This window comes from Lycorma delicatula, chromosome 1 (genome assembly GCF_047948215.1).
Source record: "Lycorma delicatula isolate Av1 chromosome 1, ASM4794821v1, whole genome shotgun sequence".
Classification (NCBI taxonomy): Eukaryota; Metazoa; Arthropoda; class Insecta; order Hemiptera; family Fulgoridae; genus Lycorma; species Lycorma delicatula.
Window position 1 is genome coordinate 356,511,067 of NC_134455.1, and position 17,613 is coordinate 356,528,679.

General features: G+C 31.0%; 1 protein-coding gene across 1 annotated transcript in view; it reads right to left on the reverse strand.

The window, feature by feature from the left end:
• Positions 1 to 17,613, reverse strand: part of dnt (tyrosine-protein kinase Dnt) — a 183,877-nt gene that overhangs the window by 53,100 nt on the left and 113,164 nt on the right. The window lies entirely within an intron of this gene.

The following is a 17,613-nucleotide window of genomic DNA, read 5'->3' on the forward strand; positions in this document are numbered from 1 at the left end:
TTGGCAAAATTTCTTTGATTAGCAAAATTAATTTATTCTATAATATTACCGTACTAAGGAATAATAAAAGCAAAAAATGGAAAATATCTACAAATCCCCAAAATAGATAATGTAATAGTTTTTAAAAAATTCTCCTTTTATGTTACGTGGAAAAATTTACAAGACCACCAGAGATTCTGTTTTCAAAATGAAAAATAATCATTGAAAAAAGCCAATTGATATAGAATAAGTCATTAAAACATACATGAAAAAGACTATGAATCGAATTTCCATTTCTTTTTATTTCCTTATACGAAGTAAAGATAGGGAATCTTGGAGAGCTGCATCAAACCAGTCAAATGTCTGAAGACAAAAAAAAAACGAAGTAAAGGAAGTATTGTGATCGCGAAAAATTTCGGTTTTAAGATTTCAACGGAAATATCCATTTTGATCATCCCTGAATCCATTTTGACTATTTTCGGCGTGATGTATGTACCTTGCATAACTCAAAAACACTTAACCGTAGGATGTTGAAATTTTTTATTTAGGACTGTTGTAACATCTAATTGTGTACCTCCCCTTTTGATTGCAATCAACTACACCAAAAGTATCCAAAAAAAACAAAAATCAAAAAAATTTATTTTTTGGTCTTCTTCTTAACTATAGTATCAAGCCCTCGTTGAGATCTTTTCAACGATTTATCATAGAAATTATTTTAATTGATTCCAGAGTTATAGCCAAATGAAATTTTAATTAATGAAATATTTGGATCTTAGGATTACAACGATAAGGCACATCGTTTCGAATCAGATTTCATCTCCTTAATTTTTTTTTTTAATTTATATATATTGATTTATTAATAATTAAACCACTGATTATAAAAACATTTTTACGATAAATACTAATTCAATAATAACAAAAAAGATGAAAAAAATATCAGAAATTATTAATGAAATAAAATGTTATGTACTTTTCATTAAAAAAAAAAGTGCATATGTAATTTAATAGACGTACAAGGAAGTCATCTGGTGTCCAGATCTGACTTTTTAAATCATTTCAAAAAAAATTAATAACTTTTAATATTATTACATTACATCGTAAAGAGTATCTTTACATTTTGTTCAAGAATTTTTGGTGTTTAAAAATAGTGTTTTCGAGAATGAGTTTTTTAGTATTTACCTCAATTTAACACGGTATTTAATCAGAAGTGTGATTAAACATCACGAATTATAGAATACAAAACAAATCACATTCAAGCCATATCGATTAAAATCCAGGAACAGCTTGGACCGCTTAGACTATCTGTAATCTACTTCCTCGCCGTCATGTGATTACGGTTGACTACTTTTTCTCTGAGTTTTTCGCCACACTAGGTTCACGATTTGTGGTGGGTGGCAACTAGAACGCTAAACATCTATACTCTGAAGCTCTAGGATTGCAAAATCTAGAGGTAAGACTTTAAAGGGTTGCATTGTTAACATGCACCTGAACGTAATATCTGGATTGCAACCGACCTACTGGCCGTCGGATCCAACTAAGGTGCCAAACTTTTTTTTTCTCCTGTTTAGCCTCCGGTAACTACCGTTTAGATAATTCTTCAGAGGATGATATGTATGAGTGTAAATGAAGTGTAATCTTGTACATTCTCAGTTCGACCATTCCTGAGATGTGTGGTTAATTGAAACCCAACCACCAAAGAACACCGGTATCCACGATCTAGTATTCAAATCCGTGTAAAAATAACTGGCTAAGGTGCCTAAATTTTTTTTTTTTTTTTTTTTTTTTTTTATTCCTTTCTTATTAAACACCCCAAGGCAACCAGCCTCCGCCCGTTAGGACATAGCATAGTCACCTTGCAGTGTCGTGGCAGCAGTCTCTGCCCACCCTATCTGCCTCCTACCGGAGGATCTCCCGCCGGGGTCCCCAAAGCCTCGTCAGAGCGGGCCAACCATCTCTTCTGGACGGCCAACCCACTCCTCCGCTATAGGGCTACCCTCCTCGTCCCTATCCTACTTGCAGCCGGCGCGCCTTCCGCGCACCGCTGCCCCCTCGCGTTCCTCTCACACCTGAGAGTAAGTACGATACAGGTAAGAGGAAAGATATCGCCTATCCTCCCCAACAAGAAGACTGATTAGAATTCATATCGCAGCTGGGTTGAAGAAAATGTAAATTTTAAATAAAAATATGAAACAAAAAAAGCTTAATGTAACATTTTAATAATCAGTGTATCTAACATCCCCTGAAAAAAAATCGGAGCGACATCTCCCTCTTCTAATTATCTCTCCCATTCTTTTTCATTATATTTTGTAAAAAAAACTACGGCAATCTCTTTCAGGGCAACAAACGAAAAGAAATAAAACCAATGTTAACAAAAAAGTTTTTTAAATGTATATCTCAGGTTTTTTGTTCATCGAAATTATGAAAATTACTTAACAATCTCCTGCATAGAAGTTACAGTGCTTAATAAATAAATACATAACAGCTAATATAATCAGTAATTCATGGTAGTATTAATAATCAGTTTAATCCATTGAATACACGAAGATAATATGCTGTATAAAATATAAACATAACACGCGTACTAGCGGACGCATTCGCGAGCTCACACACGCATACAAAATCAATATTATAATACATAAGTGATAATTTTAACACTACCAATTTCATTGACACCTCAAGTTTATAAGCTCTACGATTCACGAATGTAAAAATACGTACAGGGCCCATAAAAGTTTAATTAAATATTTCACTCGCGTCACGTACATATTACTTACATGCCCGTCAAGTAACTACACGACCAGAATAGCATAAAAAATTGATGTACACTATAGATTGGAAAGGTTTTTAAATTGTTACTATATTTAAAATATTTAACATAAATCCTAATTTAATGAATTAATTTGAATAATAAACAGATTTACACAAAAATATACTCGTGTAAAATTGCCTATTCATGCGAAAAAATACTTTCCAACGACTCGAAAAAAATAACATAAATTCAATAAAAGAAGGTTCTCAATTTAAACAGTACGTTTAATTCTTTCTTTTGCTGAACTGAAGTAGTGTATGTAAAGCACTGTTTAGCTTCCAAATGGGTACATCAGCCTATTGCTTTAATCAATCTGTCCTATTAAATTTCTGAGACTTCACATACTTCTTTTTCTGTTTACCCTCCGGAACCACCGTAAGGTATTACTTCAGAGGATGATGGTACAATGAAGCGTAGTCAGGCAGTCTCAGGTTGACCACTCGTAAGATGTGTGGTTAACTGAAATTCAACCAGCAAATTGTGATTATCGCAAGAGATGCGTTAAACCCAACCACGATCTAATATTTAAATCCATATAAAAGTAATTGCCTTTACTATGATTTGAACGTTAGAACTCTCGACTACGAAATCAGCTCATTTGCGATAACGAGTTCACCACTAGATTAACCCGGTGGGTTGGAAAATTCTGAAACTATTCAGAATATTAGGTGAGTTATTAAAACTGTTTTTACCTTGCGATTACAAAAGGAATTTTTTTTTTTTACTTTTTAAAACATTAGAAAAAACTACAGTAGTTCTATGACACTGCATCCATATTTGTTTGTTTTACTTTGTTCAAAATTGTATTCTACGATGCCCCATGTATGGAAGGAAATATTTTATAAATTCATATATTTTTAATTTAAAATTTTATATTAAACAATTTTAAAAAATTCTCAACTTAAAAAAAAATATGCTTTTGTTAAGGTTGGACAGTAAAACGTTCTATCATAAAGCAAGACTTTAGGATTAATTTTTTTTTTAATGAACAGCTAACGTTTTATAAAATATTTAAATTTCCCTTAAACACTCCATTTTCCCATTTCTATTCAAATATTTGGGAGGAAGACAATGAAATAATGGTTAAAAACTTTAACAAATTTTTTTTTATAGGAATATGGATCTGTTAAAAATTTTAAGTTAGAAACAAAAAAGAAAGTGGTATATTTCTCTTTAAAAGAAACGTTCCCTTAATTTATAGCGTTAAACCTCTTTATTAAACATACAATATAGCACAAACAACAGTTTTATTTCTTTGAAAGGAAATAAAAATAGAAGATAAAATCAAATTTATAGACTATTGAAATTTGCCTTTGTACTGAATCCGTATACGTTAGTCTAATCTTAAAAGAGTACAAAACAAACCCTATTCCATGTTTGTGACCGAATATCTAACTTAAAAAAATAAGATTAAAAGATCCGCGAAAATGTTACAGCAAAGGAAGTGGACAATGGATGGGACAGTTGAAATAATTAAGCGAACTGTAGTTGTATACATCGAGGGATTATTGTTGTGTATCAGATAAAACAGAGACTAAATACAATAGGGTATGCAAATACCTACGCATAAATAAGCCGACGTCACAACATAAATCTTTTATCTCTTTGTAACGCCGGCTGCCCGTTCAAGGTGTCCACACTTTTAATTGGTATGCGCATACACATTCCCTACTTCTAGTCCCATTCAAATCCGGAGTACCACTCCTCCACACGCAACATCGAACATTTTACAGAAGCTACTTAAGAGAAAAAAAAAATTTAATCCAATAATAAAACACATTTTACTCTTCCATTATATAATTATAAAAACCAGCAAGCAGATGTACTCGGGGCTTCATTCAGGTGTTGTTGGCCATTCTCCAGCATTTCGTTGTAAGATTCATAAATATTTTTCCCATGAATATAAAATAAAATCAATTTTTATTAACTTTTATTTAATATATCAACTTTCAAACACTAAAAGATTAGTAAATTTTTAAAAATACGAAAGAAAAAAAAAGAAAAAATACAGACTTTATATCAAGGAATAAATTTATTCTTTAATCCAGAATAAGAATAAATAAAGAAAATCCATCAATAAACACAATACCCCACAGTAAGAGTCGATCTTTAAAAGCCTTTAGCAACGTATCCTATTCCATATGCAGATCTATTTAGAATAACAATATTTAAAAGTAGACGGTTTATAACAAAGGTATATTTACCTTAAATACATACCTAAAGTTAATACCAAATAAAAATTTCATGTTTTAGGAAATTAGAATTTTTTAAATTCCAATATGTCACAATAATTATTGTTTTACTTTTAGAGGATATCAAGAGTAGTTAAAAATATGTGTGTACAACACAAGCCACCTCCTAACCTTGGGAATATGAAAATTACAAAAATATATTTAAAATACTAAATATATCTAATATGTATGTATGTATGTAAGGTAAATTTGATTAATCCGATGATTAAGCATAATAACCGATGAATTTGGTTAATTGCCTCCAGTGTTGGAGAATAATATATATAATTTGTATAATTTTAACCACCATATAGTATTATACTTCAAACGATGAATTAGGATATGCACGAATATAAATGAAGGGTAGTTTTGTACAGTCTCAGGTCGACCTATCCTGAGATGTGTGGTTAATTGACACCCAACCACAAGAACACCGGCATTCACGATCAAAGTGTTCAAATCCGTATAAAAGTAACCGTCTTTACTAGAATTTTTACTTACTTGTTTCGAATTAAAGGAAGATTGTGATCGCGAAAAATTTCGGTTTTTAGATTTCAACGGAAATATCCATTTTGACTATTTTGGCTTGACGTCTGTACGTACATAAGTATGTATCTCGCATAACTCAAACACGATTAACCGTAGAATGTTAAAATTTCGGATTTAACTACAGTAATAAGCCCTCATTGAGAGCTTTTCAACGATATACCATAAGTGGTTCTTATTTTCATTGGTTCCAGAGTTACAGCCAAATGAAAGTTTAATTAATGACATATTCTGGATCTTACGAGTAAAAGGGGGAGGCACATCTGTGCAAATTCAACTTAATTTCCTTTTATTTTTTTTAACTTTTTTATTTTAATTTAAATATATTTATTTATTAATAATTAATTATTAACCTCTGATTGTAAACAAATTTTAAATTTAACTTATTATTTTTAATTAAATATATTATCAATTATTAACATCTGATTGTAAAAAAATCTGTATATGTAATTTAATGGGCGTATAAGGAAGTAATCTGGTGTCCACATCATGTATTTTTAGTATGTTGATATAGTAGATCGCGGATACTGTGTTCTCTGGTAGTTGGTTTTCAATTTACACATCTCAGAAATGGTCGATCTGAGATTGTACAAGACTGCACTTCATTTACGCTCACACATATCTTCCTCTTTCATCCTACGGTGGTTCCGGAGACTAAACAGAATAAAAGAGAGAGGTTACGTTGATATAAGTACGATTCCTCAGTACACATAACGTAACCAAACATAACCTACACTCGCTAACCCCATTGTAGATTCACATAACAGAATTTCTTTACATTATCTTCACCATAGCACTATTTCACGGATATCAATTAAGATATGGAAGCATATTTTGAGTAAATTCATTAACCTTTATATGTATAAGTGTTATTGTGAGTAGTAATGTGTATCGTTTGATATATAAAGAAAAAACTAGTTTTAATAATGCATATTAAAATAATTAAGTACAAACAGTTGGTAACCATGGCAGTAACAAAATAACAAAATTGTTTACATTTACAGAAAGAAATAAACATCTTGATATTAATAAATAAAGAGGAAATGAAGTCGGGACTGACCACTCGTAATTAACAGTAATGTTTTGATTATTTAATAAATTCAGTAACTGCTGCTTATAGTCGAGTTGTTATTTTAATATGTAAAACATATAATTAATATGAAGAAGATGTAAAATGACCGGTGTATTTAATACACTATATATTTATTAAATTCTCAAGCATTGGAGGCAATTAATCAAATTTACCGGTAACAATGCATAATAACCGGATTAATCAAATTTACCGTAACTTATACATATAACAAATAATAATTTATTATTATCTTCCAATACAATCAATTAATTACAAAACTATGCATATGAACTAAAAATACAATCTAAACATTACAACTGAATCAAGAAAGAAAGATTTCCTGCATACAAGGTAAAATGTAAACCCAAAATCCGTACGGAGAAGGTCAACCCTCTATAATACAATTCAATTAAAAAAATTGTAGAAATTAAATTAGCCACAAAAAATCTACAAATTTCGTTTTAAATGGATAAATTATAAGTGAAGAATAAGTTTATAGTAATAAAAAAATATTCTACTAAAAAATTTGTTACAAAAAGAATATATATACACAATGTATGCCATATATAATTTTAATCCTCTTGAATGGACAGAGATAATGGGTGTAACAAAAGCTCTTTTTTATGGTAATACTTTCGAAATTGTGGCGCTTTAAATTTTACACTGATCAACTTAACAACAGCTTGGATTATATCTAAAAAAAAGTTCTAAAGCAAGTTATAAGCACTTACTTTAGGATAATGTTAGAATAAAACATACGTAAATGTGGATTATAATATATGAAATTTATTTATTTATAAAAATTAAATTAGTAATTTATTAATTATATACATTCCTAGTAAGGTAATTAAATAATTTAAACATCAGAAAGATAATGTAAGAGTAAAATTAATAATTCTTCAGCATTGTTGCCCACGATGAAACGGAAATAGTGTATGCATTTGGGGCAAGAAGTTGTTGCGTGCGTGCGCTACAATTTTCCTCAAAAACTACTAGACCGATTTCGATGCGTTTTTGCATTGCATAGGTATAACTACAGAGCAGGTTCTTAAATTAGTTTTACGGTTATAAGCCGCCGAGGGGGCGCTGCAGTAGATATGTTTTTTTCAAAACAGCATTTGAACGTTTCTAAGTCTTTCTAATTCCAGGAAGGCTACATTATTGGGTGGGTTATTAAATAACTTGCCCCGGTCAAGTATACTAAACTTTCATCATTTGCCTATAAACGTCCCACTGTTGGGTACAGGCCTACTAATCTTTAGAAAATAATAAATAAAAATTTTTAAAAACCGACATCGAAAAAACCTTAAAAAACTTAAAATAATTAATTAAATAACTGTATTCCTACCTATAATCCTCTGTGTTTTTAAGACAATAAAATTTAGGATTTTGATTGACCGTTGGGCGTTACCTGTAGACTGCATAGATAAGTTTTGTGTTTTTTTTTTAACTCTGCCTCCCGGAACCAGACCCCTAATTAAGCATGAACACGGTTCCGGGAGGTTCCTTCGCCTCTAGTCACCAGATGAAGGAAACTCCAGGACCGGCTATGCCGTTCCCGACCTGCATCATCCATTAACTGGGACTCGATCCTTTGTGCTTCGCCTCTAACGGGGACACCCCCGAAGGGGCACAGGCGAACGGCAGCTCCGTACGGAGCTGTCCCTCACTCACTCGCTTCCTGATATTTCATTTGAAGTATTCATTTCGTGGACTCATCCCACCTAGCTAGCCAACCCGTATAGACAGTTGCGTTGACAACGTCCTTAGATACACCCTGATAAACTTGCGTACGAGCCGCCACCAGCTGTTGAAGTGGCGGCGTCCCAGTCACCACCAGCACCGCCTAAGTCGACCAAGGTATGCCGACGCTACCTTAAGAAACATACGGCGCTGTACTCCCTCCAAAAGTCTTCTGTTACGCCCTACTGTCAGGGTTCTATGTGTACTTAACAATAAAAATAATTAAGAAACTTCCCCACAGTACCATACGAATTCAACTTTTCAATAATGAAATTATGTGTCAAAACTCAGTTAATATTTCTGTGCTATATTTACATATCGAAAAATATATATCAGGCGGTATCATATGGCAATCATTATTAGGTAGTCTCAGGTTCGATTTCCGCCAAAGACGTTTTCATCTACTATTTCTTCATCTTCCTAGAGAAAATTTGTGAGTAGCACCTCTGAGGTCGTAATATTAAAATAAAAACACCAAAATTTGTTATTCATTTTTATTTCAACAATAATTACACTATTATTTATTTAATTTCTGAAATTCCTCTTTTAAAGTTATTTTAAAAAGGGTTAACCGAAATTAAAAATTCGTTTCCTAATGAACATATCTAATATATCTGTAATAATAGCATACGGTAACTAGAAATTTGAAATTCAGCATAGTTAAAACTCCAAAATTCTATAAAAAATTGACTTAGATTTTCTTTTTTAATTACCCTTTTTTTTTGTGAACCTACTTAAAGGAATTTCACAGTTCTCAAGCAACTTGCAAACCAGCTGTGAAACAATAGAATTCGGCTCGGAAAAAATATTCGGTTCTTGAAAAATAACTTTTTTTAACGTTATAAAAAGGTGAAACAAGATGAGTAGTGATTCCCTCAATCTGGTGAATGTTTCTAACTCATAGAATAAAATAAAATATTGGATAATTTTATCTACAAATTTATATGTAAAATCAATTCGGAATTTTTCTTTAAATCATCCATATGAAATCGAAATTAGATAAAGGAGATTAATACATCGAGATTATAATAGTACATAAATACAATACGTGAGCTGATAGTATGCCCCTTGCCAACTGCTGTATCTAGTGTACTATTGTATTATACTAGTCTGTTGTGATTGCATTTTATATACAAATATGTCATGTTATTAATAATCGGATGTCTTCTGGTTTGATAATACAACAAACCCCGCTTATCCGTCTCGCCTAAGCCAGCTGACAGTTCGGTTAACGACGATAGGGAAGGACAAACCTTTAGTTAACTTAATACACTGGAAACATTTTTAAGAAGAGCATTACGTGAAGAATTTTTTTACATAAATTACCCGTTTATTTATTCCGTTCTCAATTTAGTTTCAAATTAGTTTGATTAAACAAATTAAATTAAAAATTATTTATAGATAAAAATATTTTCTTGAATTCAAAAGGACAAAAATACAAAAAAGGGGGTAGCTTAAAGTTTTACTATCTATCTTGCGAAAGATTAAGTATACTAGTATAACTAGTTTTTAGTTAACTAGTAAAGTTAACCCACCGAATGGTCTAATGCAAATCAGCTGATTTCGAAGTGGAGTGTTCTAAGGTTCGAATCCTAGTAAAGGCAGCTACTTTTATACGGATTTGAATACTACATCGTGGATGCCAGTGTTCGTTGGGGGTTGAATTTCAATTAACCACACATCTCAGGAATGATCAACTTAAGACTGTACAAGACTACACTTCATTTACATTCACACATATCATCCTCTGAAACAATACCTTACGGTGGTTCCAAAGGCTAAACAGAAGAGTATATTTAAAGTTACTAAGAATTTCAATTTGTAAAACTTATAAATGTAAAATTTCACAGAGCAGGTAGAGAATACCCCGGTGATTAAAAAATGACTTCATAACTTTATAACCATATATCGAGATAACTTATAGATTCGGTTGAAGTCTCATTTCATAGAAAAACACATCACGTTTGTCCCCCAACATTCACTTTCGTTAGATTTGGTTTCCATCAGTAATGCGACATACATTCCACCTATGAATGAAAGTCAATTTTATTCGAGACAGTAGGCATAAAGTCAGGCGTTACCTCTTCAGCTGCAATGTTAATTTGAAGTCTTAGCTCAACAAGATCAACAGGTAAGTGTGGTACATAAACCCGATCTTTAATGAAATCTCACAAGAAAGAATGTAGCGAGGTAAAATGTGAGGAGGGAGTTGCCATGCAATTGAACCTTCACGACCAATCCACTGACCTCGGAATCGACATCAAAACAATCTCGGACTTCTAGACAGTAGTGAAGTGTTGCCCCATCCTGCTGACAGTAACGGCATCCATTTTGGTCATCATCGACTAACTGAGGAATTAGAAAATTTTGAAGCATGTCCAGACAAACGATATCATTTACGGTTGCCTCCTGGAAGAAGAACGGACAATAGTCTTTCTTTGCCACTGATGTGGCAAAGATGGCCACTGATGTGAAAAGTTGATTCATCACTAAAAATAAATTTTCCAAAAATATTCATTGTGTATAATTCCATCCATCATTTCCAGACAAAACTGCAACTGAGCAACTTTGTCGTCATCTGTAATGCGTTGTACCCCGGTTAGTTTGTACGGTTTAAATTGCAATCCTTTACATAATACGCACTAAAAGGTCGTTTATGGAATGCTATCACGTGACGTACGTCGAGCTGATTTCTTCGGACTACGTGCAAAACTTTCTCTGAATTTTTCCACAGCATAGCAGCTTCAGGAAAGCACGGGCGTCCAAGTGAATTTGTATGTTTAACAGAACAACCTATCTCAACAAACATTTTGTACCAAGAGTAGATTGTATGCCTACTACGAAGCTCCGTACAGTATTCTCTACGGAAATTAAGCTAAACTGCAGTTTCTTATTGCGAATCGTGAAACCAAACCACATAGCAAGCACGTTCCGTACCAGTAAATGTATCCAATTTAAAAAAATTGGTGATAGCGCTGGTGGCCGATTTCAGTACTAATGAAATAAGTGAGTCAGAACTTGGCATGTTTTGCTATGAAATGAGACCTCAACCGAACGTGTAAGTTATCTAAATAAATTTTTGGTACTTACGTATTAACGCCACCGCAGCTACAGCTTTATTTAAAAACAAAGTAGTCAATCGGATTTCGGTGGAAAATGGGCCGATATAGAGTTTAACATAGATTCAAAACAGTCTCTTTATTTATTTTATAAATATAATTTAACCAAACTTAACCTACGCTCGCTAACCCTGACTAATTAATACCGTAATTTTTTTATTATTTATTTAATAAATTCAGTAATTATTGTTATTTAAATAATAAATAATTACAATAATTACTGAATTTTAAAAAAAATACTCAAAAAATTACGGTGTTAATTAGTCAAGATTAGCGAGTGAAGCGAGCGTAGGTTGTTTGATAAAATTATATTTATAAAATGAATAAATATAAATAATCATTTCTTAAAATTAATAGAGACTCAATAAAATAAATAGTCAATTTTAAATAAAGCTGTAGCTGCGGTGGCGTTAATACGTAAGTACCAAATTTTTATATGCTTTTAAAGTTGTGAAGTACTTTTTGAATCACCTCCGATATAAATTAACTGTTTTTTTTTTTTTTTTGGGGGGGGTTTACCAACCTTTGGATCGTTTCACTGGTCGATAGATACGAAAGAGTCAATACACTGTGATGTATATATTTATACAAATATATATTTTTATGATAATTAATTAACCAGGTAAGCTTGAAGCTGATACGTTGGAAGGTGAAAACGGAAAAGCGAATGAAAAGATACAAAGATTCATGGGGATTCGAACCCGGAACCTTTCGGATGAAATCCTAAGTCGCTAGCACACTATCACGGAAGTTGGCGGAATAGTACATATTAATTTTTATATATACAGTTTTGACCGGGTAATAGTCGAATCGTTAGAATAATTTTATTTTTTTATAAAAGAATAAAAGAAACTAGCTAGCGCTTCATAATTATTGGCTCATTACGCTTAACCAAAATTATATAAGCTTTGTAAAACAACACGTAATAGCAACGGTAAAAATAATTTCAATCTCCGACCCGATGACGAATCCCTGTTTTAATCAGGGTTAAAATATTTACAAATAGTTTTTATCTTGTTTATTTATTTTTTCTCAGGTGTAAGCTATTTAACATTAAATTTAATAAGTCGTTATAAATGTCTTTGTAAAGCCAATTCATTCCTTTTTCGTACAAGCTTTAATACTTATATTTAAGTTAAAATCGTAAAATTTGATTCTCTATTATAATAAATCTAGTTTTATTGTTGTTTTTAAATTATAAATTAATTTAATGTATAAAGAGAAATCAATAAATAAAGGAAGAGAATAAAATATAAATACGTTAGTAAATATATTTAATACACTAAAAATATTCGAGTAACGTTAATAAAATATTTAAATTATGGAAAATAATAAAGATAAAAAAAGAAATAATTCTTATTAGTAAACATAAGAATAGTAAAGTACAGTAAGGATGGAGATAAACACACTCTACACGGGATATAAATATGAGTCGCTGATAGGTCTAGGCGTTGAACTCTTGCTAGGTGGCTGGCACATCGAGTTGTTGCGGTAATTGGCTTGCATACCTTGACGCCACTTCATAATATTCCGCTTTCAATAAGAATAAATCACTTGTAATAAACCAATCAGTCGTCTCCTTTCTCAATTAAAAATAATTGCTTCCCTTCCCATTTCAGTCTTGTTTGTACAATAACTTATTATGATTTATAACTTAACTCCTGCCACATATCAATATCAACCATTACAGACCGCTCTTTTTATTATTAATTCATTGCAAAATACTTGTACAATAAAAATGTAAAATAATAGAACCAGCACGTACTTCGATTACTACGTATAAATAAAATAGAATTGATAAATATAATCCGGGTAATAAAGAAATAATTAATTAAATCACTTTTAATTAAATATTTATAGCTTTATATTCATAGAAAAAAAAATCAGTTTTAATCAAATAATTTTATGAAGTAATATAAAACATTATATTCCTTAAAATTAAATAAAATTATACTTAAGCCACATCTTCAATTATAGGTCGGCATATATCTATACCTTTACAAAGTGTCCATAAATCAAGACCGATTAGCTACCCGAAAAATTTATACCTGCATCATTTAAGAAATAACATGAAGTATTTTATATACTTCTATTTATAATTTAATTATAAATTTATTAAAAAAAACATTTAATATAAAAATAATGTTATAAATATTTTAGATAACTTTATGATGTATCGTAAATAAATAAAATATATATTTTTTCAAATAAAAAAAACTTACTGAAAAAATATACGGACTTTAAAAATTCACAAAATATTAATATAAAAAAATAAATATTTCAAGGTTTTAAATTTTTATTGTTTGAAGTGGGCAAAAATTAATAACAGTCAATTAAGAGAAACTTATTAAACCTTAATTTAACACCATCTTCAAAACTTTGAAATTAAAAGAAACAAAAGCTGGGAAAGTATTGCATAACTTTGCCGGCTATTAACAATAAAAATTAAAAGATTTAAACAAAGAACAGAAAGAATATATAATTTTTAAAGGTGCAGAATAAATTTAAAAAAATACATTTCTAAAAATATTCATATATTCGTTAAGCTTAATAAATTTGCTTAAGTAAAGTGTTTTTTAACCTCCGGGAACACCGTTAATCACCGTAGTAATCGTCAGGATTTATTTACAGGTAGTTAAATATTGAAAACCAGAATTCTATCCCGTTGACAAAAGACATTACCATGACAGCTAATCTTAACATGTTTAACCACTATTCTTGTATTAACAATAATACAATAGATAAGACAAGTATAAAGTTCTTTCACTGCAAATACCTTTGCTGTTCACAACCCTAACAATTTATGAATGAGATTTAATACTCTTTCACTTTAGTTTAACAGTAACTCACCGAACCACTTCTTGTTTTCATGCATTGCAATTACGTGTGACGTCATCTTAATCGTGTGGAACTTGTAGGTATTAGAAATTCGCTCCTTCACTAAACCCTCCGCAGAATAATCTCGCTTCAAAATTACATAATAACACCTCGCTTAGAACTTTCTCGCAGTCTTACTGTCAACTGGTTTTTCCCGGAGTATTTATTCTCCTATCCTCTTGACCTGCAGAACCAGATCCCAGTTGAGCGTGCGAACGATCGACCGAAAACTTTCTTTTACCCATGCATTCTTTCTCTGAGTCCAGTAACACTTCTTCCAGAGCAACATCTGTTTGAGTGTGTCAGCGAGCAGTATTACAAACGACGATTATTAAACGGACCTATTAGCTTTATTAAAAGGGTTCCTCCGATTATTATATTTTCTACTACTTAATTGGTTGGAATCCTTTACTCAGGTTACTCAGGAACTGAGTATATTATACCGGTCTTGTTACAATATAATTATATAAGGCTAATCTATGTAGAACAAATAAATAAATAAAATATTTTACAAACTGAAAAAGATGAATTTACAGATCGAAAATAATCAACAAACATTAAAAGATGTGTAAAATACCAAGATAAAAATAATAATAATATTTAAAGTCTTAAGGAAAAGAAAAAATGAGAAAAACAAGATGTTATCGATTTAAATGTCTATATCATTTTAACATCAATAAAGTGATAAATCATTTTAATGAAATTTATCTTTGAAATCTTATAACAGTCGATGTTTAAAATATTTAACAGCAATATCTTTTGCTTTTTTTTATTCAACTCCATTATTATTAATATTTAAAATATTAACAGTATATATAGCACTTTGTAAAGCAATACACGTGTGAATATAAACCAGGTTCAACATGCACGTCATAGACGTAAATTTTGCGGCAAAATTACGAGGCGAGGTTCAAAAATAAGGCGGATAAGTTATAGACACTGATTGGTTCGTGCATGCGCAGTAGCTTTAGGTGGTTTGTTGGGCATGTAACCGCCACATTGCCGTCAGTTCATTCTTATTTACCTTTGTGAGATAGCGTGTTAAAATGAGTGGTATAATAACAAAACGCGGCAGTTTTGAAGTTCGATTAATAATTAGATTTCTAAATACAAGAGGACGTAATGCTGCCGCAATTCACTTTCAGTTGTATGAAACATATGGGCCTACTGCAACGAGTGAAGAAAAATTGAGACAATGAGTCATGAGTTTAAGGTAGGCCGTTCATATGTTCATGACGAACAGAGAAATGGCAGGTCTAGTGACCGGACTCTCGTTAAACGTGTAAGTGCAAAAGTGAGAGAAAAATGTCGATTTACGATTAGTAATCTTTCTCTAGAATTTCCAGAAGTTTTAAAGGTAAAATTGTTGAGAATCGTGACTAACAATCTAGGCTATCGTAAACTGTATGCCGATAGGTGCCGAAAATATTGACAAGTGCTCTTAAAGTTCACAGAATGACATCTACACGTACTTTTCTAGACCGCTTTAAACACGAGGGAGATAAATTTTTTTCCCATATTATCACCGGTGATAAAACGTGAATTTCGTACGCAAATGCTGAGATGAAACAACAATCCATACAGTGACGTCATTCCGGTTCACCTAAATAAAAAAAAAAACTCAAACAAGCCGTCTCGAAGGAAAACCACGGTAATATATTGGAGCCAAAAGGGTGTGCTTTTGGTTGGTTTTATGAAACCTGGAACATCCCTAACATTACAAGCATATTGTAATACACTTTTTAAACTAAGTCATGCCATTCAAAACTAACAATGGGGAATTTTGATATTAGGAACTGTCCTTCGTGATAAAGCGAATCCACACACGGCTACATTCACAACAGGAACAATTCAAAAATTTAGATGGGAGGTTTTCGATCAGTCCTCTTACAGTCCTGATCACGCGGCTGAAAAGATGATCTCATCTTTTCCTAGACCCCAAAACTGCCTTTCGTCTCAATAATTCGTGAAAAATAAAGGGTTGAAAATCTATGTGTAATACTAGCTGTAATCTCAGGTGGCGGAAATTTATGCATTGATTTTGAAGAAGCTTCTTTCACGATAGGAAAAGTGTTTAGAACGAAATGATGATTATGAAGAAAAATAGATTAAATATATAAGTATTTGAAAACACTAATAAATTATTCATTTTTTCAACTATTCTCATTTGAGATGGAAATTGTGTATATTTAAATACGATCTAAAATAAAATGTTGTCTTGTTTTACAAGTTCAACTTTTCTTATGAAAAAGATCATAAAACATAAAACAAATAACAATTGAATGATGTTTCATAAGTAATAATATTTCCGTCTTTTTTTATTCACATAAATGGAAAAAAAAAAGGTAGAAGATCAACAAGAAGTTATCCCGTATAAGTTCCAATTAAGCAATTAACTTTAACGACCAACAGTACATTGACATGTTCTGTACAACTGGAATACATTTTGTACTTAAGAAAGGATCGTTTAATAATTCATAAATAATAAACAGCTTAACGTATTTTTATATTATTTATTTAAAATTAATATAAATAAATATTTATCTAAATAATTTAACGCGTTGTTGGAACCCTGCTGAGTCGTAACAATAAATGAATTATATATATATATATATATATATGTTAAATGTTGATACATCACTTACTATTTTACATAACCAACAGGTATTAATTAATCATTTCAGAAACAAAATGTTTTGACGAATTAATATTTCTGGTAAAAAAAAAAGAAATATTATATATAAAAACTTATAAAATACTGAAGAATTTATAACAATTTAATCATTAATTATATCGATTACGTAGTCAATAAAAATAGAAAAAATAATGTGAAATAAAACGAAAAATTTATTTAAATACATTTTGATCTAAATTGTTTTGAATGACGATTAATTAAATTTATTTATCCCAGAATGAAAAGGCTCAAGACTAATTAAATTTTCTGATGGTAAATGAATCTTGTAGGGTATGAAAAAAAGCTGATAAAATAATTGTTATACTTTCCTAAAATTGGTTATTTATGCTTATATAGAGAAAAATTATGATACATGAAAAAAAGTCAAAAAAATTAATAAAATCGATATCTTTCACATTTTTTCGCCTTCTCAACTACCAAAATCACCTCCCAAGATAACTGGTTGATTTGTCTAGGGTTTATTAGGTAAACCAACCAGGTTGGTCTAGCAGTGAACTCGTCATCGCAAATCAGCTGATTTCAAAGTCGAAAGTTGTAAGATT